A 16,901-nucleotide genomic window follows, 5' to 3' on the forward strand; every position below is an offset into this window, starting at 1 on the left:
GCTGGATAAGTAAATTCATTTGGAATGAGAAATGAATCCTTTCATTTATTAAAAACTACATTATTTTAGTTATATTGCTGAGAAATAAAGAGACAGCACTGATCCTTAGCATTTAATGTGGAGAATATTAGAGGGTGTTATTCCACAAACTATCAAATATAACAAGTTACATTTAAAAATAAAATACCAAAAATTTTTAAAACACTATTCAGTGTTACTCAGGAAAATCACAATCCATACCCCTTAACCTTCAGAGTATGTTCCTTGCCATTTTCCTGCTATTACTCTAGTTACATATTAAAATAAAAAACAACTTTACTCTCTACCAAGACTTTCTTCAGCACCACATCTGGAACGCGACTCCCCATGTAACACAGCTTCCATGGGAAGTGCTTTCCTGATTTATTAAAGTTACAAGGGTTTCTCAATATGAATTCCCCATGTTAAATCTTCATCATCAGGCTACCACTTCTGATACAGTTACTGCTCTGTACTCCTGCAACTATTCTCTTGTATATAAAGGTTTGTATGACTTACTTCTGAAAGCTTTTGCACATTCATTCCAAATATGATTGGCCTCTCTCTTGTATGACTAATTTGATGAGAGTATTTTTAGGACTTCCTGCCTCTATTATCCTCCGAAGTCTCCTGTGGATCAGCTTCTGTGAGAATGCTTCTAACATCTACTCCATTCTGATTTCTCACTTGTGTGTTTTTCGATGTATACGAAGCCCTGAATTCCAGCAGAAGGATTTCCCACATTCAGAGCATTTCCATGGCTTCTCTCCTGTATGAACTCTCTGATGTTCACTGAGAGATGACTTCTGAGTGAAGGCTTTCCCGCATTCACTGCATTTGTGGGGTTTTTCTCCTGAATGAGTCTTCTGGTGTATCTGAAGTGATGCCTTCCTAGGATAGGCTTTCTCACATTCGCTGCATTCATAGGGCTTCTCTGTTGAATGAGTTCTCTGATGTATAATTAGCTGTGATTTCCCACAAAAGGCTCTCTCACAGAAGCTACACTCATAGGGTCTCTCTCCTGTGTGTGCTCTCCGGTGTATAACGAGGTATGACTTGCTGCTGAAGGCTTTCCCACACTCACTGCACCCATAGGGCTTCTCTCCCGCGTGAGCTCTCAGATGCGCAGTGAGCTGTTCCTTCCTACCGAAGGCCTTCCCACATTCACTGCACTGATAAGGATTATTTCCTGTGTGAATTCCCTGGTGCACAACGAGTTGTGTCTTCATGCTGAAGGCCTTCCCACAATCCCTGCACTGATAGGGCTTCTCTCCCGTGTGCATCCTAATGTGAACGAGGAGATACGACTTACTCCTGAAGGCTTTCCCACAGTCACTGCATTTATGGGGTTTCACTCCTGTGTGAGTTCTCTGGTGCACAATGAATGGGGACTTCAGACTAAAGGCTTTCCCACATTCACTGCATTCATAGGGTTTCACTCCTGTATGGCTTCTCTGGTGTAACATAAGCTGTGATTTCCAGCTGTAGGCTTTCCCACATTCACTGCAACCATAAGGTTTCCCTCCTGAGTGAATTTCCTGATGGACAATGAGCTGTGACCTGAATGAGAAGACTTTCCCACACTCGATACAGGAGTAGGGCTTCTCTCCTGTGTGGACCCTTTGATGAGCATTGAGGTTTGACTTGGCACTGAAGGCTCTCTCACATTTAGTGCATTCGTATGGTCTCTCTCCTGTATGAATTCTGAGATGTACAATGAGCTGTGATTTACAACGAAAAGCTTTCCCACATTCGTTACATACACAGTTTTTTTCTATACTATGAGTTCTTTGATGCTTAAGAAAATATGATTCATCACACCCATGAAACTGATCAGGATTCTGTCTTAGATAGCTTCTGGCTGAAGCCAAGTTTTGTGTCAAGCTTTTTCCATGTGTATTATATTTAAGGAGGCTTTGTCTTGAAGAAATGTGGCTTTTGCTCAGATGAAGCTTTCCAAATGCATTACAAGCATAGCTTCTCTCAACACTTTCAAGTTCATCTTGATTTTTCTGGTACCATTCTTCCCAACCTTCTAGAAAAAAAAAAACCAACACCATATATTTAAAATCATAACACAAACCTAATACAGAACTAAAGGGCTTTAGAACTGCCATGTAATGAGTGTTTTTCTTTTGGTCCAGGCCTCTGACACAATGGTTCAAAAGAAATACTGGCCAAGTGCACACACATCACATAACCAAGCATGGGGGCAAGGGGAAGTGAATCAAACCAAAATAAGTCCCTGTACAGAAATGGGTAGCCAATTAGCAGTGATCAAAAATGTTTTTTAAAAATAGAAATTTAAAAAATTTAGCCTGCATTTAGAAGCCAATGCCAACTATTTATGCCAATTTTATTATTGCAGGAGTTTACTCATAAAGTTAATTCACAGGATACAGAATAGCTAGGTATGACATGTAGGTAGGTACAATGAGACATTAAAAGAGAGACTGAGTGAGCCATAAGGAAAGTAAGGCAAAAGCATTCCAAACAGAAGGAAGAGCAAGTGCAAAGCTCCTGGGGAAGGAACCTGCGTGGCATGGTTAAGGAACAGAATAAAGGCCAGGACAGCTGAGACCCCCTGAGTGAATAGAGTGAAGGCAGGAACCAGATTAGGCAAGGCCTCAGGAAAGAGTTTTCACCCAAAGGACTTTAATTAGAGGGGATCTCGATTTGTCTTGTGCTTTTAAAAGATCAGTGGCCGTTACGTAAAAACGAACAGGAAAAGGGCAGAGACAAATGAAGAGCCACTGCAGCAGTCCAGGATGACAGGGTGGGGCTGGCTGTCCTTCTGGAGCTGAGCAACATGGACATACTTGGAAAGAGAACTAAGAAAGGTACTAATGGACTGGGTGTGAGAACCCAGAGGAGGGGAGGACTTAGTAACTCCTAGATTTGAGACTTGAGAAGCAGGTGGTGCTGCTCTTTGAGACTGAAAACACTGAGAGAGAGACATGTTCGGAGGAAAAACAAAGGACTCTGTTTTGGATCCTATTACATTTGAGATCATAGTTAAGTATCCAAATGGAGAAGCAGGTAGGCAGTTAGACCTCAGTTCAGTGCTCAGTAAAAAGTAGGCATCAACAGCACATACAAGGTATTAAATGACATGAGGGATAACGTCTTCTAGGGAACACGTGTAAATTAAAAGAGATGCCAAAACAGCCCTGGAGCAGACGACATTTAAGGTTGGAGAGGAGATGAAGAGAGAATGGGAAAGTCCATCTGTGAGGCCCAAACAGTGTGAAGATGACAGTGATAGCAAGACAAGGGTTAAAGGAAAGGAACAGCAGCAGGGTGCGGTCTGGACAGCAGCCGTCCAGACAAAAGCATTCCAAACAGAAGGAACAAGTACAAAGCTCCTGAGGAGGAAATCTGCGTGGCATGGTTAAGAAACAGAACAAAGGCCAGGACAGCTGAGACCCCTTGAGTGAACAGAGTGAAGGCAGGAACCAGATTAGGCAAGGCCCCGTACACACTGTCTGACTGTGTGTCAGCACCCGTCAGACACACAGCCTCAGTCACCCCCGTACGTGACTGCTGCGTTGGGGGCCTCAGTAGCTGTCCTGCTTTCTCAGGACTGCTTGCTAAACACTTTTCTCCCCAAAGTGGTGGGAAACCGGAGGAAGAAGAGCAATTTCAGAAGTGCCTTCCCATTTCTGCCACTGAGAATGCAGAGTGGGAAAGCCCAGGGGCACTCTCCTGCAAGCGTATAAAGCTGGGACCAGAGCGCATGAGGAAAGGAGAAGGAGGATGGCAATTCTGCTGTTACAACACTGGGAGGAAAAAGCTTTGATTTTCAGGACAGAAGAGCCTTTCCACAGTTACAATATAGAAGAGAAGCCCAAACTTGGACAACTCAAAAGGGAAGAGTAAGCGGGGTCAGGGAAATAAAAGTAGGGTGATAAAAACCACCTAAGATACAGGTGAGACTAGGCTAGATTTCAGAATTCTTTTAAGAAAAGAGCCCAAGGGACTTCCCTGGCAGTCCAGTGGTTAAGAATCTGCACGTACACTGCAGGGAGCATGGGTTCCATCCCTGGTCAGGGAACTAAGATCCCATGTGCTGCGCGGTGTGTCCAAAAAAAAAAGAAAAAGAAAAGTGCCCAAGAAAGTAATAGTTGCAATTTCCAAGTGACTGGTGTGAGAAGAGAGAAGGAAGCAATGAAATCTCCTAAGACAGTCAAGGGGAGAGAATGAAATGAAAAACTATGGGTAAAGTCAAGGGAGTTAACTGCAGAGGCAAGAGAGAAAACAAGGCCCATGACTACGGGAAGGAAGGCAGAGAAAAAAGGTGCCAGAAGGAAGAAAACTAACCCAGAAAGCAACCTCTCGGGGCCACGGGAGGAAACCGAGGGCCCCATCCTTACCTGAGGACTCGTGGGCTCATCCCGAGTCCACCCAGTGGTTTAAGGACTTCAAAGAACAGTTTGCGCACCCAACACTCCCTGAGTGCCAGCCCCGATTCACTCCAGACCTCCCCTCTCCATGGTTTCTGCTCACCCACCTGGACAGCTCTGACGGGAAACTTCCGCGTTTATTATCCATGGCTCTTCTCCTTGCTCCAACTTGAAGACTAAATCAGGTTTGGTACCATGATACCCTGTTAAGGGAAAATCACAAAGGATGTGGGCCAAACTGCTGGGGACTAGAAAAGGAAGCTAGGAGCTAGGAGAGGAGGCAGCTTGTTTGCACTTGCAGAAAGATTACAATGAGGGGGTGAAGACAGAATAGGGACTGAGAACGTATGACCTCTAGAGCTCAAGTCCATAATCATTAATTACTTCAGAGGCCCCGGGACAGAACAACAAAAGAAAAAGTGGTGGCAACTTATGACTCACGACCTGAGCCAAAAAGAGAAGCTGTACTTACCCAAAGACACCAGGTTACTATAGTTTTCCAGAGTCACATCCCGGTACAGGTGCTTCTGCGCAGAATCCAGTAACTGCCATTCTTCCCAGGTGAACTCCATAGATATATCCTTGAATGACGACAATCCCTGTAACAATACACACACCATTCCACAGGCTGCAACTATACTGGGAGACATGGAAAAGATGTAGAGGACCCAGGAAAGGAGAATGTCCCTCCACAGACTGCATCCTGCGCCCAGGCCACCACTTGCTTTGAGAGAGAATTTAAAAATAATAATAATAAGTGAGCCTCTGTGTGCTAGATACTCTTTTGGGTCCTGAAGACTTCAGGATGAGTGAAGCTCACTCTGGCCTCCAGAAGCTTTTAGTCCTGTAGAGGGAAATGAAGAGCTATGCATGCAGACAAAATAAGGTGTTTCCAGTCTGATAAGAACCTATTCAGGGAGACCTTGCATGGGGTGGCGAGCACGACTCTAACTACGGGCACCAGACACACAAGGTCTGACCCTCCGGAAGTGCCTGCCGTCTGGCCAGCTGCTCAGCCCACCTGAGTCTCAGTGGGAGCAAGCACATGAAGAAAACATGCCAGGGACTTCCCTGGTGGTGCAGTGGTTAAGAATCCGCCTGCCAATTCAGGGGACACGGGTTCGAGCCCTGGTCCGGGAAGATCCCACATGCCGCGCAGCAGCTAAACCCGTGCGCCACAACTACCGAGCCTGCGCTCTAGAGCCTGCGAGCCACAACTACTGAGCCCACATGCCGCAACCACTGAAGCCCGCGCACTCTATGGCCCGCGTGCTGCAACTACTGAGCCCACATGCCACAACTACTGAAGCCGCAGTCCTAGAGCCCGTGCTCCGCAACAAGAGAAGCCACCGCAATGAAAAGCCTGTGCACTGCAACAAAGACCCAACGCAGCCAAAAATAAATTAAATTTTAAAAAAAAGAAAGAAAGAAGGAAAAGAAAATGTGACAAATAGGTGACTTGCCAGGCTTCTTCCAAGAAAAGAAGGGGTCCACAACAGAGCCGACCAGGGGACACCCAGCACAGACTGTGAACCTAAAGCCCAGGTCGCGGAGCCGCAGGCCACGAGCCAGCACGGGGGCGTCTGCTCCCCGAGGTGCGCGGGTCCTACCAGGCGGCCCTGCAGCAGTGTCAGCCATGCGGCCTGCATGCCTGGTGCTTGATGCCTCTGAGAACTACCCAGTGTGCTCACGATAAATTCCTCTCACAGGACCAAAAGATAGCAGCAAGCCACAGACCCTCAGGGGATCATTCAATAAGCACTTATTAGGCACCAACCGCGGACACAGTCCCTGTCCTCAGTGGGTTTCCATTCCTGCAGGGGAGATGCCAGTAAACACACAGCCACCTAGCACGCAGGCGGTGACAGTGCTCTGACAGGCCTCCAGCAGCTTCAGGGGAGAGAGGCGGGGAGGAAGACACAGGCGCTATCTCAGATGGGTGATCAGGAGCACCCTGCTGAGGCGACATTTGGGCAGAAACACAAGCAGTGTGAGAACGAGCTCCGAGATTTCTTCGGGAAGAGCCTTCCACGCAGCATGAGAACAAAGGCACAGGCCTGCAGGGCTCGAAGGACGTGGTAAGGACTTGGATTTCATTCCACAGGAGGAGAAGCCCCCGGAAGGCCTTGGACAGGGTGGCGCGCTCTGACCCCCATCTGAGACCATTCTGACTGCCACGGAGAGGGGAGGGGTCCGAGTTCCAGGGAAAGATGAAGGTCCCTGGGGCTGGAGTAAGAGCACTAGGGTAAGGAGTCGTGGCTGGGTCCCAGGCATCCAGTGAAGCCAGAGGCAGAGACGCCCCGGTGGAGACGACAGCGCAGAGAGAGAGAGGACGACGTCGAGGAGAAGGCAAGGATCCTGGCCGAGCAAGCGGAAGACACTGCCCTCTACAGGTTGGGAAGCCTGCAGGACGAGAAAGGGAGGGATGGGGGCTGAAGGCAAGGAAGCAGCAGCTAGAGGAGCCCCGACTGACGACGCCCTAACAGGCTCCTCCCCAAGAGCGCTGCCTGCAGCGAGGGGGACCCCAGGGAAGACACAGTGAGTGCAACGCTGGGGGAGCCTCAGAGGCCAGTGGAAATACAGGGTAGAGCCCTGTCACAGGCTCCAAGCGATCCCTGTCATGCTGGGGACTGACCGCCAGATGACAGGAGCTTCCCATCCCAACCCATGAGGAGCTCCCACAGGGACAAAAAGTGAAGTGGGAATAAAGAGAAGAGCCTCCCATCTCCCGCAGCCTGAGTCGGGGAAGAAGAGGGGTTGGAGTGCAGCCTGGACTTTCCAATGCCTGGAAGTTAACTGACATCCAAATACTTGGCTCTTGCCAAGATGACTGCCAGGGCCGGGGAGGGACAGCTAACAGGGCACGTCTGAGGTCGTGATGGAGAAAAATGAAGCCGTGACATCAAGCCCAAGGCATTCATGCAGGGGGGAGGAGAAACAGGAAGCAAGGCCTGAGGTAGATGCCACAAGAGCAAACACAGACCAAAGGGACAGGATGGAAGAAGAAAGGGGTAGAGCAGAGAGTGTATTTTATTTTAAGCCTTTTGCTATTTTTAAGTTTGATAAGAATAAAAACAAAATACACAGGAAATACTACAAAAAAATTTAATTGGGCAAGCATAATCAAGAAATGAGGAGACTTCCCTGGTGGTCCAGTGGTAAAGAATCCGCCTTCCAATACAGGGGAAGCGGGTTCAATCCCTGATCGGGGAACTAAGATCCCACATGCTGTGGGGCAATTAAGCCCGAGCTCCGCAACTACAGAGCCCACGTACCCTGGAGCCCTCGCACGACAACTAGAGAGAAGCCCGGGGGCTTCCCTGCTGGCACAGTGGTTAAGAATCCGCCTGCCAATGCAGGGGACATGGGTTCGAGCCCTGGTCAGGGAAGATCCCACATGCCATGGAGCAAGTAAGCCCGTGTGCCACACCTGCTATGCCTGCCCTCTAGAGCCCGTGAGCCACAACTACTGAAGCCCGTGTGCCTAGAGCCTGTGCTCTGCAACAAGAGAGGCCACCGCAATGAGAAGCCCACGCACTGCAACGAAGAGTAGTCCCCGCTCCCCGCAACTAGAGAAAAGCCCATGTGCAGCAATGAAGACCCAACGCAGCCAAAAATGAATAAAAAAATAAAATTTTTTAAAAAAAAGAGAGAAGCCCAGGGAAGAGCCCGCCCCACAATGAAAGATGTCGCAGCTAAGACCCGAAGCAGCCAAAAAAATAAAGAAAATAAAGAAATTTTAAAAAAAGAAAAGAAAAGAAAGAAAAGAGGGAATGACCAAGACAGGGTGCATAACTCTAAGATAGAAAAGGGATTTTAAAATTCATAAACGATCACTATACACAAGCAGTTCTGCTATAATGTGATGTTACAAAAAAAAAAATCACCACTATGCAAAGTCTCTGCTTATGGGAAGAGCAGGGTTGGGGTGTGACACTTTTGTAGCACACATGAAAAAAGAAAATCAGGAACCTTAATAAAAACAGTAGCAGTTTTATACATGTTTGATTTGAGAAATACATAAATACTACCATAAATATGGCACTGTACCTTGAAAAACACCTGACGTTTGGGTGTCAGAAGGGCCATAGATTAGTATAAAGTGGTGAAAAGAGGCTTGCCTGAAATCAGTCAGAAAGCTCACTTTGTTCCCTAAGATATCAATCATGTTGAAACAAATTTACATCCTTAAAGCAAACATGATAGCAGAACTGACTGTATTTACAAATTTCTTCCAATAAATTTGAAAACTTAGAAGAAATGGAAATTTTCCTAGGAAAATAAAAGTAACCAAATTTTGCCCAGAAAGAATTAGGAAGACCAGACTGACTAGCCCATGGTCATAAAATAAACTGAAACAGTAATCAAAGGTATACGCTCTCCATAAAGACAATAGTCCCACACTATCTTGAAAAGTAAGTTCTATCAGCATCCAAGGAACAGAAATTTTCTCCCATATCTAATCTGATGTAGAGCCGGGAAATGATGGGAAACCCATCACACAAAACCTGTATAACCCTACAGAGCAGGCAAGGACAGCACAAACTGTAGTCCAATCTCATTTATTAAAAATACCTAGATAAAGACACTAATAGAGTAAAACAAATCCTGTACATACATACATAGCAAACTATGAATGAAGTTTATCCAGATACTTAAAGCACAGTCCAAACTTTAAAAAAACAAAACACAACTGTATCAAAGAAATAAGTAACATTAGTACATTAATGGAGAACAGACAATCATCTCAATAGATGAAACAAAGTACTAAGAGGAAATTTAACCGCTTTTAAAAATCGGAATTCAGTTCGTTACAGGTAAAAGTAATTTCCCTAAGCCTATAAAAAAATCATATTTTGTGTGAAACTAAAATCAGGAACAAGACACGGACGCTCACATCAACTCTGCTAGTCAGCACTGTCCCAGAGGACCCAACACAGCAGGAACAAAGCAAAATGCCAGTGATAAACACTAAGCAAGGAGGAGAAATTACTGTCATTATTTACAAACATCTGATTTTCTGACTAAAAAACCTAACAGAAACAGCTGGCATAACATGAGAACCGATAAGAAACATCAGCAGGGTGGCAGTAAAACAAAAAATCAACATGTAACAGCCCTTTGATACATCAACAGTAACCAACTTGAAAATGTAATAAGAACCACAACAAAGCTAGGAAGTACTCAGGAATAAAGCTTAAAAATAGAGAAAAACCTAACGAAAAATACACATGTGATAAAATACATAAATGCAGAGGCAAAGAAAACACAATAGCCCAGATATGGAAGCAACGTAAATGTCCAGTGATAGATGAATGGATACAGAAGATGTGCTACACACACACAAACACACACACACACATACACACGAACATTACTCAGCCATTTTAAAAAAAACCCAAATCTTGCCATCTGTGACAACATGGATGGAACTAGAGGGTATTATGCTAAGTGAAATAAATCAGACAGAAATACAAATACCATATGACCTCACTTATATGTGGAATCTAAAAAATTAAATGAACAAATAAACAAAACAAAACAAAAACAGACTCATAGACACAGAGACCAAAAAGGTGGTTGCCAGAGGTGGAAGGGTGAGTGAAATAGGTAAAGGGGATTAAGAGGTACAAACCTTCATTTATAAAATAAATTAGCCATGGGGATGCAGCATAAGGAATATGGTCAATAATGCTGTAATAACTTTGTACTGGGACGATTACCAGCCTTGGGGCAGTGATCATTTCATAATGTATGTAAATGTCAAATCACTATGTAGTACACCTGAAGCTACCATAATATTGTATATCAACTAAATTTCAAACATTTTTATATTTTTTTTAAAAAGAAAAAAAACACAGAGGCTTGAGTAATCGAGTAACATTTATGATATGTAGACTCAATGTGGTATAAAGATATTAATTTTCAACAAATTAATTTAGAAATTCAATGAATTCTCAATCAAAATGCTAAGAAGATATTTCTTTTCTAACACTTATTCACAATAAATAAAATCATACGTTTGGACTACCGCTGCTACAACTAAAAAATTAATGGTAAATTACAATCCTCGTGAACATCAGAGACCCACGCAAGCAAGGAGGACTAAATGAACCAAATTTCAGAGACGGGAGAGCTCTTCCCAGGTGAGCTAAGAGCCGGCTGGCTGTTTACTTCGCCAAGGGCATTTGTCCAGCCTGAGAACAGGGGGGACGGGGTCAGCTGAGACAGAGGACGACACCAGGAGAAAGAGAAACCAGTGGAGCCTTCGATGTCCCCCTGGACAGCAGGCTGTCCCCCTGGGGCATTTGCTGAGTGCGGTCAGTGCAGGAACTGGGCGGGAATGGCAGACTGACTCTCCCATAGTCTCAAGGCACTTAGGACACAAAGCACTGAGAGGGAGGAGCCTGCGATCCACAAACCCCGCTGAAAATACAGGTGAACCGAGTCCAACTAAAGCAGCACCCCAGCCCCAAACCAGCTCAATGTCTGTTTAGATGAGGTGATCAGTCACTCCCCATCTGCACAACAGAGGAGAGGGGAAAGAGGCTCTGGTAGAAAGTAACACTGAACTTCAGTCTCTGTGGCTGTTCCCTTTATACCAATTCATGTACACACACACACACAAGTAAAGAGAGAATGACAGAGCTAATCTGGGGAATCTGGGTGAAGGGTGTTTTCTTTAAATACAATACAGGAGATTATTTTATACTATTCTTGCAACTTCTCTAGTTTTGAAATTATTTCAAAATAAAACATAAAATGTAATAAACTCTAGGGCTTTCCAGATGAGCCTTTGCCTACTGAAAGGGCCCTACACAACCTGGCCTTGCTCTCACACGCTCCCTCCCCATGCCTGCCACATGCCTTCTTTCCACTAGACAGGGCACCTGCTGGTTCTCACCTTAAGGCTACTGACTTAGTTGCTTCCTGTTCTGTGCCCCCATCCTCCCATGATCATCCAGCTGTCATTCAGATTCTGCTTAAATGCTGCCTCAAGACAAGGTTGCCAGTCTGAAGCAGCCACCCAGCCTCTCAGTGCATGAGCATTCACAGCTTTGTTCATGATGTTTCCCTGGTATGTCTTACCATCTCCCATACCCTCCACGGGGTCATGGGCCCTGTCAGTCTTGTTCACCCCTGCATGCCCTAGAAAATTACCTGGCATAGTAGTCAATAAAGGCTTGCTAAACACGTGCACTCAAAAACAAGGAAATGCTGTCTACATTTGTTCAAGTCTTTTAGGTCCGAAGAGGCGATCAGAGTGCAGGCTCTGGAGACACTCTGCGTGGGTCTGAATCTCAGCTCTGCCACCCTCGTGTCCTTGTTTCCCTCACTAGTTTGGGACCTGGCAGGCTCCCCAGTTTCCTCAGCTGTAAAATGGGGACATACTTGCCTCACAGGGCCGTGAGGTGTTAATGACGTCACACACACAAGGTGGTTAGGCCAAGAGTGGTGTCTATTAATATTATTCAACAGTTGTGAAGTCTTCTTTATTCAGGTCCTGTACCCTTATGGTCACTTATTTTATCTTTTCCAATTGCTATTGCAAATACGTTTTCTCTCGTTGTACTCTCTGTATAGTTATTGTTTAAAAGCAAAAAGTTCATTGATTTTGAGGTTAACTGTACCCCTCCGGCCGCCTTGGTGAAATCCCTTCTCCCCTGACACCCAAACTCTTCCTGTCACACTTGATCACCTAAAAAAGTGTCTATACTATTACTAGTCGCTTCTCTACATCCTGCTGCCCACAGCCGCATGCAATCCCTTCGCCTCTCAGGAACTGACCACCTGCACCACCCCCGCCATTCTCTCTGCTCTGGAAAAGCTGCTTAAGACCCACACATTCTGAAGTCCAGGCGGCACATTTCGGCCTCATGAAATACTTCTGAGACATTTCGTATCATGGCTTCTAGGAAGCTCTCTTTTCTCAAATTTGCAGGGGAAGAAACCACTCTCCAAATTTTCTTTCACCTCCCTTGCACCCCAGCCCTTCGGCACCGCCGTCCTGCTTGCCCCGAGTCCTCTACTGGTCCCTCCTGGGGCTCTACTCGTCATACCCTGCGCTCCCCCGAACACAGGCGCCTTTAATCTGCACGTGTTAGTTGAAAACCCCTACCCAAGCTACAGACCCGACGACAGGCACTGCGCTTCCAACACCTACAAGCCCGCTCGGCCCCTGGATACCTCTTCCAACAGTGTTCTCAAGGCCGGAAATACGAGCAGCGCGCCAACGGCCCCGAGGAAGTTCACCTTCGCCTGGAAGCCTGCTCTGGCTCACCGCCCAACCACCCGCCCGGCCCGGCCGGTCCACGGGCCCTCTCCCCTCGCCACGCGGCTCCTTCCGGCTCTGAGCCCTCGAACCTGCCCGCCACCCTGCCCAGCGACCACCCTCCGCAAGAGACCGCAGCTCCTCGAAAGCAAGAAACGTACTGCCGGCGCCAGTCTCAGCGTCCAGCACACAAAGACACTCGGTGTATGAGCATCTCAACAAGTGAATGAACAAAAAGGAGGTTAATTTCCCTGATGGCGCCCGAGAGGGCTGGACACGAAGACAACTCCGTACTTGTGTGTGAGAAACCTGAAACGACAAAGGATCACTTCCTTCACGAGGACCCTCGCTGCCCTCAGAATTCAGGGTCCGCTGTAGACCATAAAACAGGGTACCTGCCGAAGGACAGGGCACCGGACACAAAATGCCCGAAGACTAGGAACGTTCCTGGAGACCCAGGCGGACGGCGGCGAACACGCGAGCTCAGGCCCTGGTGTGGCCGTCACGGGATGAACACGGCCACGCTCACGGCCCAGTCAGCTTGCGCAAGGGAGAAAGTCCCGACTCACCCAACACGAAGCTGTCCGGGACCTGCTGGCCATCCCGCGCTGTTTCGTGCAGGGTCTCCCGGCTGCTCCCACCCCGCCCACCCAGCAGGGGCTTCGCGCCCCACGGAGGGAGGGTCCGCGGGCACCAGGCACCTGCCCGTCGGGGCTGAGTCCCTCGCAGGGACGCGGCCTCCGGGCCCGGGCGGAGGGAACCGGGGCAATGAGTTTGTACCGTTCCGCAGCCGTGAGGCGGGAGGGACCGAGGCCGGGCTGGCCGCCTCCACGCCCGGATCAACCGTGGGGGTTCAGGCGGCCAAGAGCCTGGTGCGCACAGGACGTTCCGGGCCAGGGTACCTTCGCGTCTCCGCCAGCCCCGCGGCCAAGGAAACAGAACGTCCCCGGCCCGCCTCTCTGCACAGTCGCCCAGCCGGCTGCAGCCCGCTAGGCGCGTCCCCCGCTGAGGCGGGGGGTGCGGCGCACGCGGAAGTACGTCACGCGACCATGAGCGGCCGGCAGAAAACGACATCTCCCAGAACCCTCTGCGGAGGAGGCGGAGGGCCTGGGGAGAGCGGCGGAGGCTGACGGGAAAGGCGGGCTGGCAGGCTTTGCAAGCGCCCAGTGTTCCCCCCTGTCAGCGCCTGCCTGGGCAGAGTCCATCTACGTGCAGGGGCTGGCGCTCGGGTCTGGACGCCACACCGGGTAGAGTTCCGACCGGAGGGCACAGCGGAGAAGAACACCGTGTGAGGCTGCAAGCTGCAGTGCACAGGGTTATAAAACAGTTGTGAATATCAGTGCCCCAAATAATAGTTACCAACTTCATAACGGTAGATGAAAAGAGAAATAGAAGTACATCACTAATGGGAGACATGAACATGCCAACTCTCCGTCCCAGACAGAGCAAACAATAGCCGACTGAAAGAAAACGCACAACGTAAACGTTGAGACTTATGTTTTATTTTATGGCCAAAACTGAGGACTTAAGCTTGGGACACAGCATCTTAGCTCTGAGGGGCTGCTCCAAAGAAGCAAACGGGGAAGCCAGGATATTATAGGAGTTTTTGCAACAAAGAGCAGGTAGTCGGATCAAAAGATTACTGTTGATTAAAGAAAACCACACATCTCAAGTTAAGGAATTCAGGGCTATTTCTTGTTTTTACTTTTACCATAAGGGAGAGATTTATTTATTTGTTTTGGTAACTTTTACCATAAGGAAGAGATACTTTTATTTTATTTTTGAATTTTATTTTCTTAATTTTTTTATACAGCAGGTTCTTATTAGTCGTCAATTTTATACATATTAGTGTATACACGTCAATCACAATCCCCCAGTTCATCATACCACCACCACCGCCACCACTTTCCCCTCTTGGTGTCCATACGTTTGTTCGCTACATCCGTGTCTCTATTTCTGCCCTGAAACCGGTTCGTCTCTACCATTTTTCTAGGTTCCACATATATGCGTTAATATACATTATTTGTTTATCGCTTTCTGACTTACTTCACTCTATATGACAGCCTCTAGATCCATCCACGTCTCTACAAATGACCCAATTTCATTCCTTCTTATGGCTGAGTAATATTCCATTGTATATATGTACCACATCTTGATCCATTCGTCTGTCGATGGTCATTTAGGTTGCTTCCACGACCTGGCTATCGTAAAGAGTGCTGCAGTGAACATTGGGGTGGGGTGCATGTGTCTTTTTGAATTATGGTTTTCTCTGGGTATATGCCCAGTAGTGGCATTGCTGGGTCATATGGTAATTAGATTTTCAGTTTTTTAAGGACCCTCCATACTGTTCTCCACAGTGGCTGTATCAATTTACATTCCCACCAACAGTGCAAGAGGGTTCCCTTTTCTCCACACTCTCTCCAGCATTTGTTGTTTGTAGATTTTCTGATGATGCTCATTCTAACTGGTGTGAGGTGATACCTCATTGTAGTTTTGATTTTCATTTCTCTAATAATTAGTGATGTTGAGCAGCTTTTCATGTGCCTCTTGGCCATCTGTATGTCTTCTTTGGAGAAATGTCTGTTTAGGTCTTCTGCCCATTTTTGGATTGAGTTGTTTGTTTTGTTAATATTGAGCTGCATGAGCTGTTTATATATTTTGGAGATTAATCCTTTGTCCGTTGATTCGTTTGCAAATATTTTCTCCTATTCTGAGGGTTATCTTTTCGCCTTGTTTATAGTTTCCTTTGCTGTGCAAAAGCTTTTAAGTTTCATTAGGTCCCATTTGTTTATTTTTGTTTTTATTTCCATTACTCTAGAGGGTGGGTCAAAAAAGATCTTGCTGTGAATTGTGTCAAAGAGTGTTTTTCCTATATTTTCCTCTAAGAGTTTTATAGTGTCCAGTCTTACATTTAGGTCTCTAATCCATTTTGAGTTTTTTTTTGTTTGTTTTTGTTTTTGTTTTTTTTGCGGTACGGTACGCGGGCCTCTCACTGTTGTGGCCTCTCCCGCTGCGGAGCACAGGCTCCAGACACACAGGCCCAGCGGCCATGGCTCACGGGCCCAGCCCCTCCGCAGCACGTGGGATCCTCCCGGACTGGGGCACGAACCCACGTCCCCTGCATCAGCAGGCGGACTCCCAACCACTGCGCCACCAGGGAAGCCCGAGTTTATTTTTGTGTATGGTGTTAGGGAGTGTTCTAATTTCATTCTTTTACATGTAGCTTCCAGTTTTCCCAGCACCGCTTATTGAAGAGACTGTCTTTTCTCCATTGTATATCCTTGCCTACTTTGTCCTAGATTAGTTGACCATAGGTGCGTGGGTTTATCTCTGGGCTTTCTATCCTGTTCCATTGATCTATATTTCTGTTTTTGTGCCAGTACCATACTGTCTTGATTCTTGTAGGCACACAGGCTCAGTAGTTGTGGTTCTCAAGAGCGCGAATTGAGCAAAATATTCTTTCACAGATATTTTAATTTGTTCTTTTTGGCTAATTTTCTTTTTTCATTACCAATTGTTTTTGCTGTTTCTTCTCACTTTTTTTTTTTTTTTCTTTTTGCGGTATGCGGGCCTCTCACTCTTGTGGCCTCTCCCGTTGCGGAGCACAGGCTCCGGATGCGCAGGCCCAGCGGCCATGGCTCACGGGCCCAGCCGCTCCGCGGCATATGGGATCCTCCCAGACCGGGGCACGAACCCGTATCCCCTGCATCGGCAGGCGGACTCTCAACCACTGCGCCACCAGGGAGGCCCTCTTCTCACTTTTTGATAAAAGTCTCTAGTATGATTTTACATTTTATTTTAAAAATTGGATTTATCAAGTTTAGTTTTTTCTATTTTAATTCCTTTTATATTCTGCTTTTATATTCCTTAATTTACTTCTCTTCCCATAATTACATTTTATTTCTCCCCAAATCCCTCATTTCATTTATTTTCATTCTTTTTGTTAGTACTGTTGGACTGGATAAAACGTACCTATACTACGACTTTGATTTTATAAATTCCTTTACTCAAAAAAAAGTTACTTTGCTCTACCATCAAAACTGGAGCACATTGAGGGGTGGGGGGTAGCGCAGGCTACATCCCACCGTCTGAACCGGGAGCCCCAGGCAGCCGCAAAGAGGTTGGCACCAGGAAACCTCGCCCCTGTCCATCAGGGAGGCGCGCCGCGGAGCCCTCTGGGAAATGTAGTTCTAAAGCGAACGGGGCTC

At 46.8% G+C, this 16,901-nt stretch overlaps 1 long non-coding RNA gene across 1 annotated transcript; it reads right to left on the minus strand.

Moving 5' to 3' along the window:
* Positions 1-1,215: 1,215 nt before the first annotated feature.
* On the minus strand, positions 1,216-13,696 carry LOC308627086. The gene is made up of 4 exons (XR_014017347.1): positions 13,263-13,696; positions 4,894-5,020; positions 4,529-4,624; positions 1,216-2,053 (listed from the first exon to the last, which is right to left on the minus strand). It is a non-coding gene; the product is annotated as an uncharacterized lncRNA (long non-coding RNA).
* Between the last annotated feature and the right edge of the window lie 3,205 nt (positions 13,697-16,901).

Source organism: Mesoplodon bidens (assembly GCF_964165515.1).
Source record: "Mesoplodon bidens genome assembly, chromosome: 13".
NCBI lineage: Eukaryota > Metazoa > Chordata > Mammalia > Artiodactyla > Ziphiidae > Mesoplodon > Mesoplodon bidens.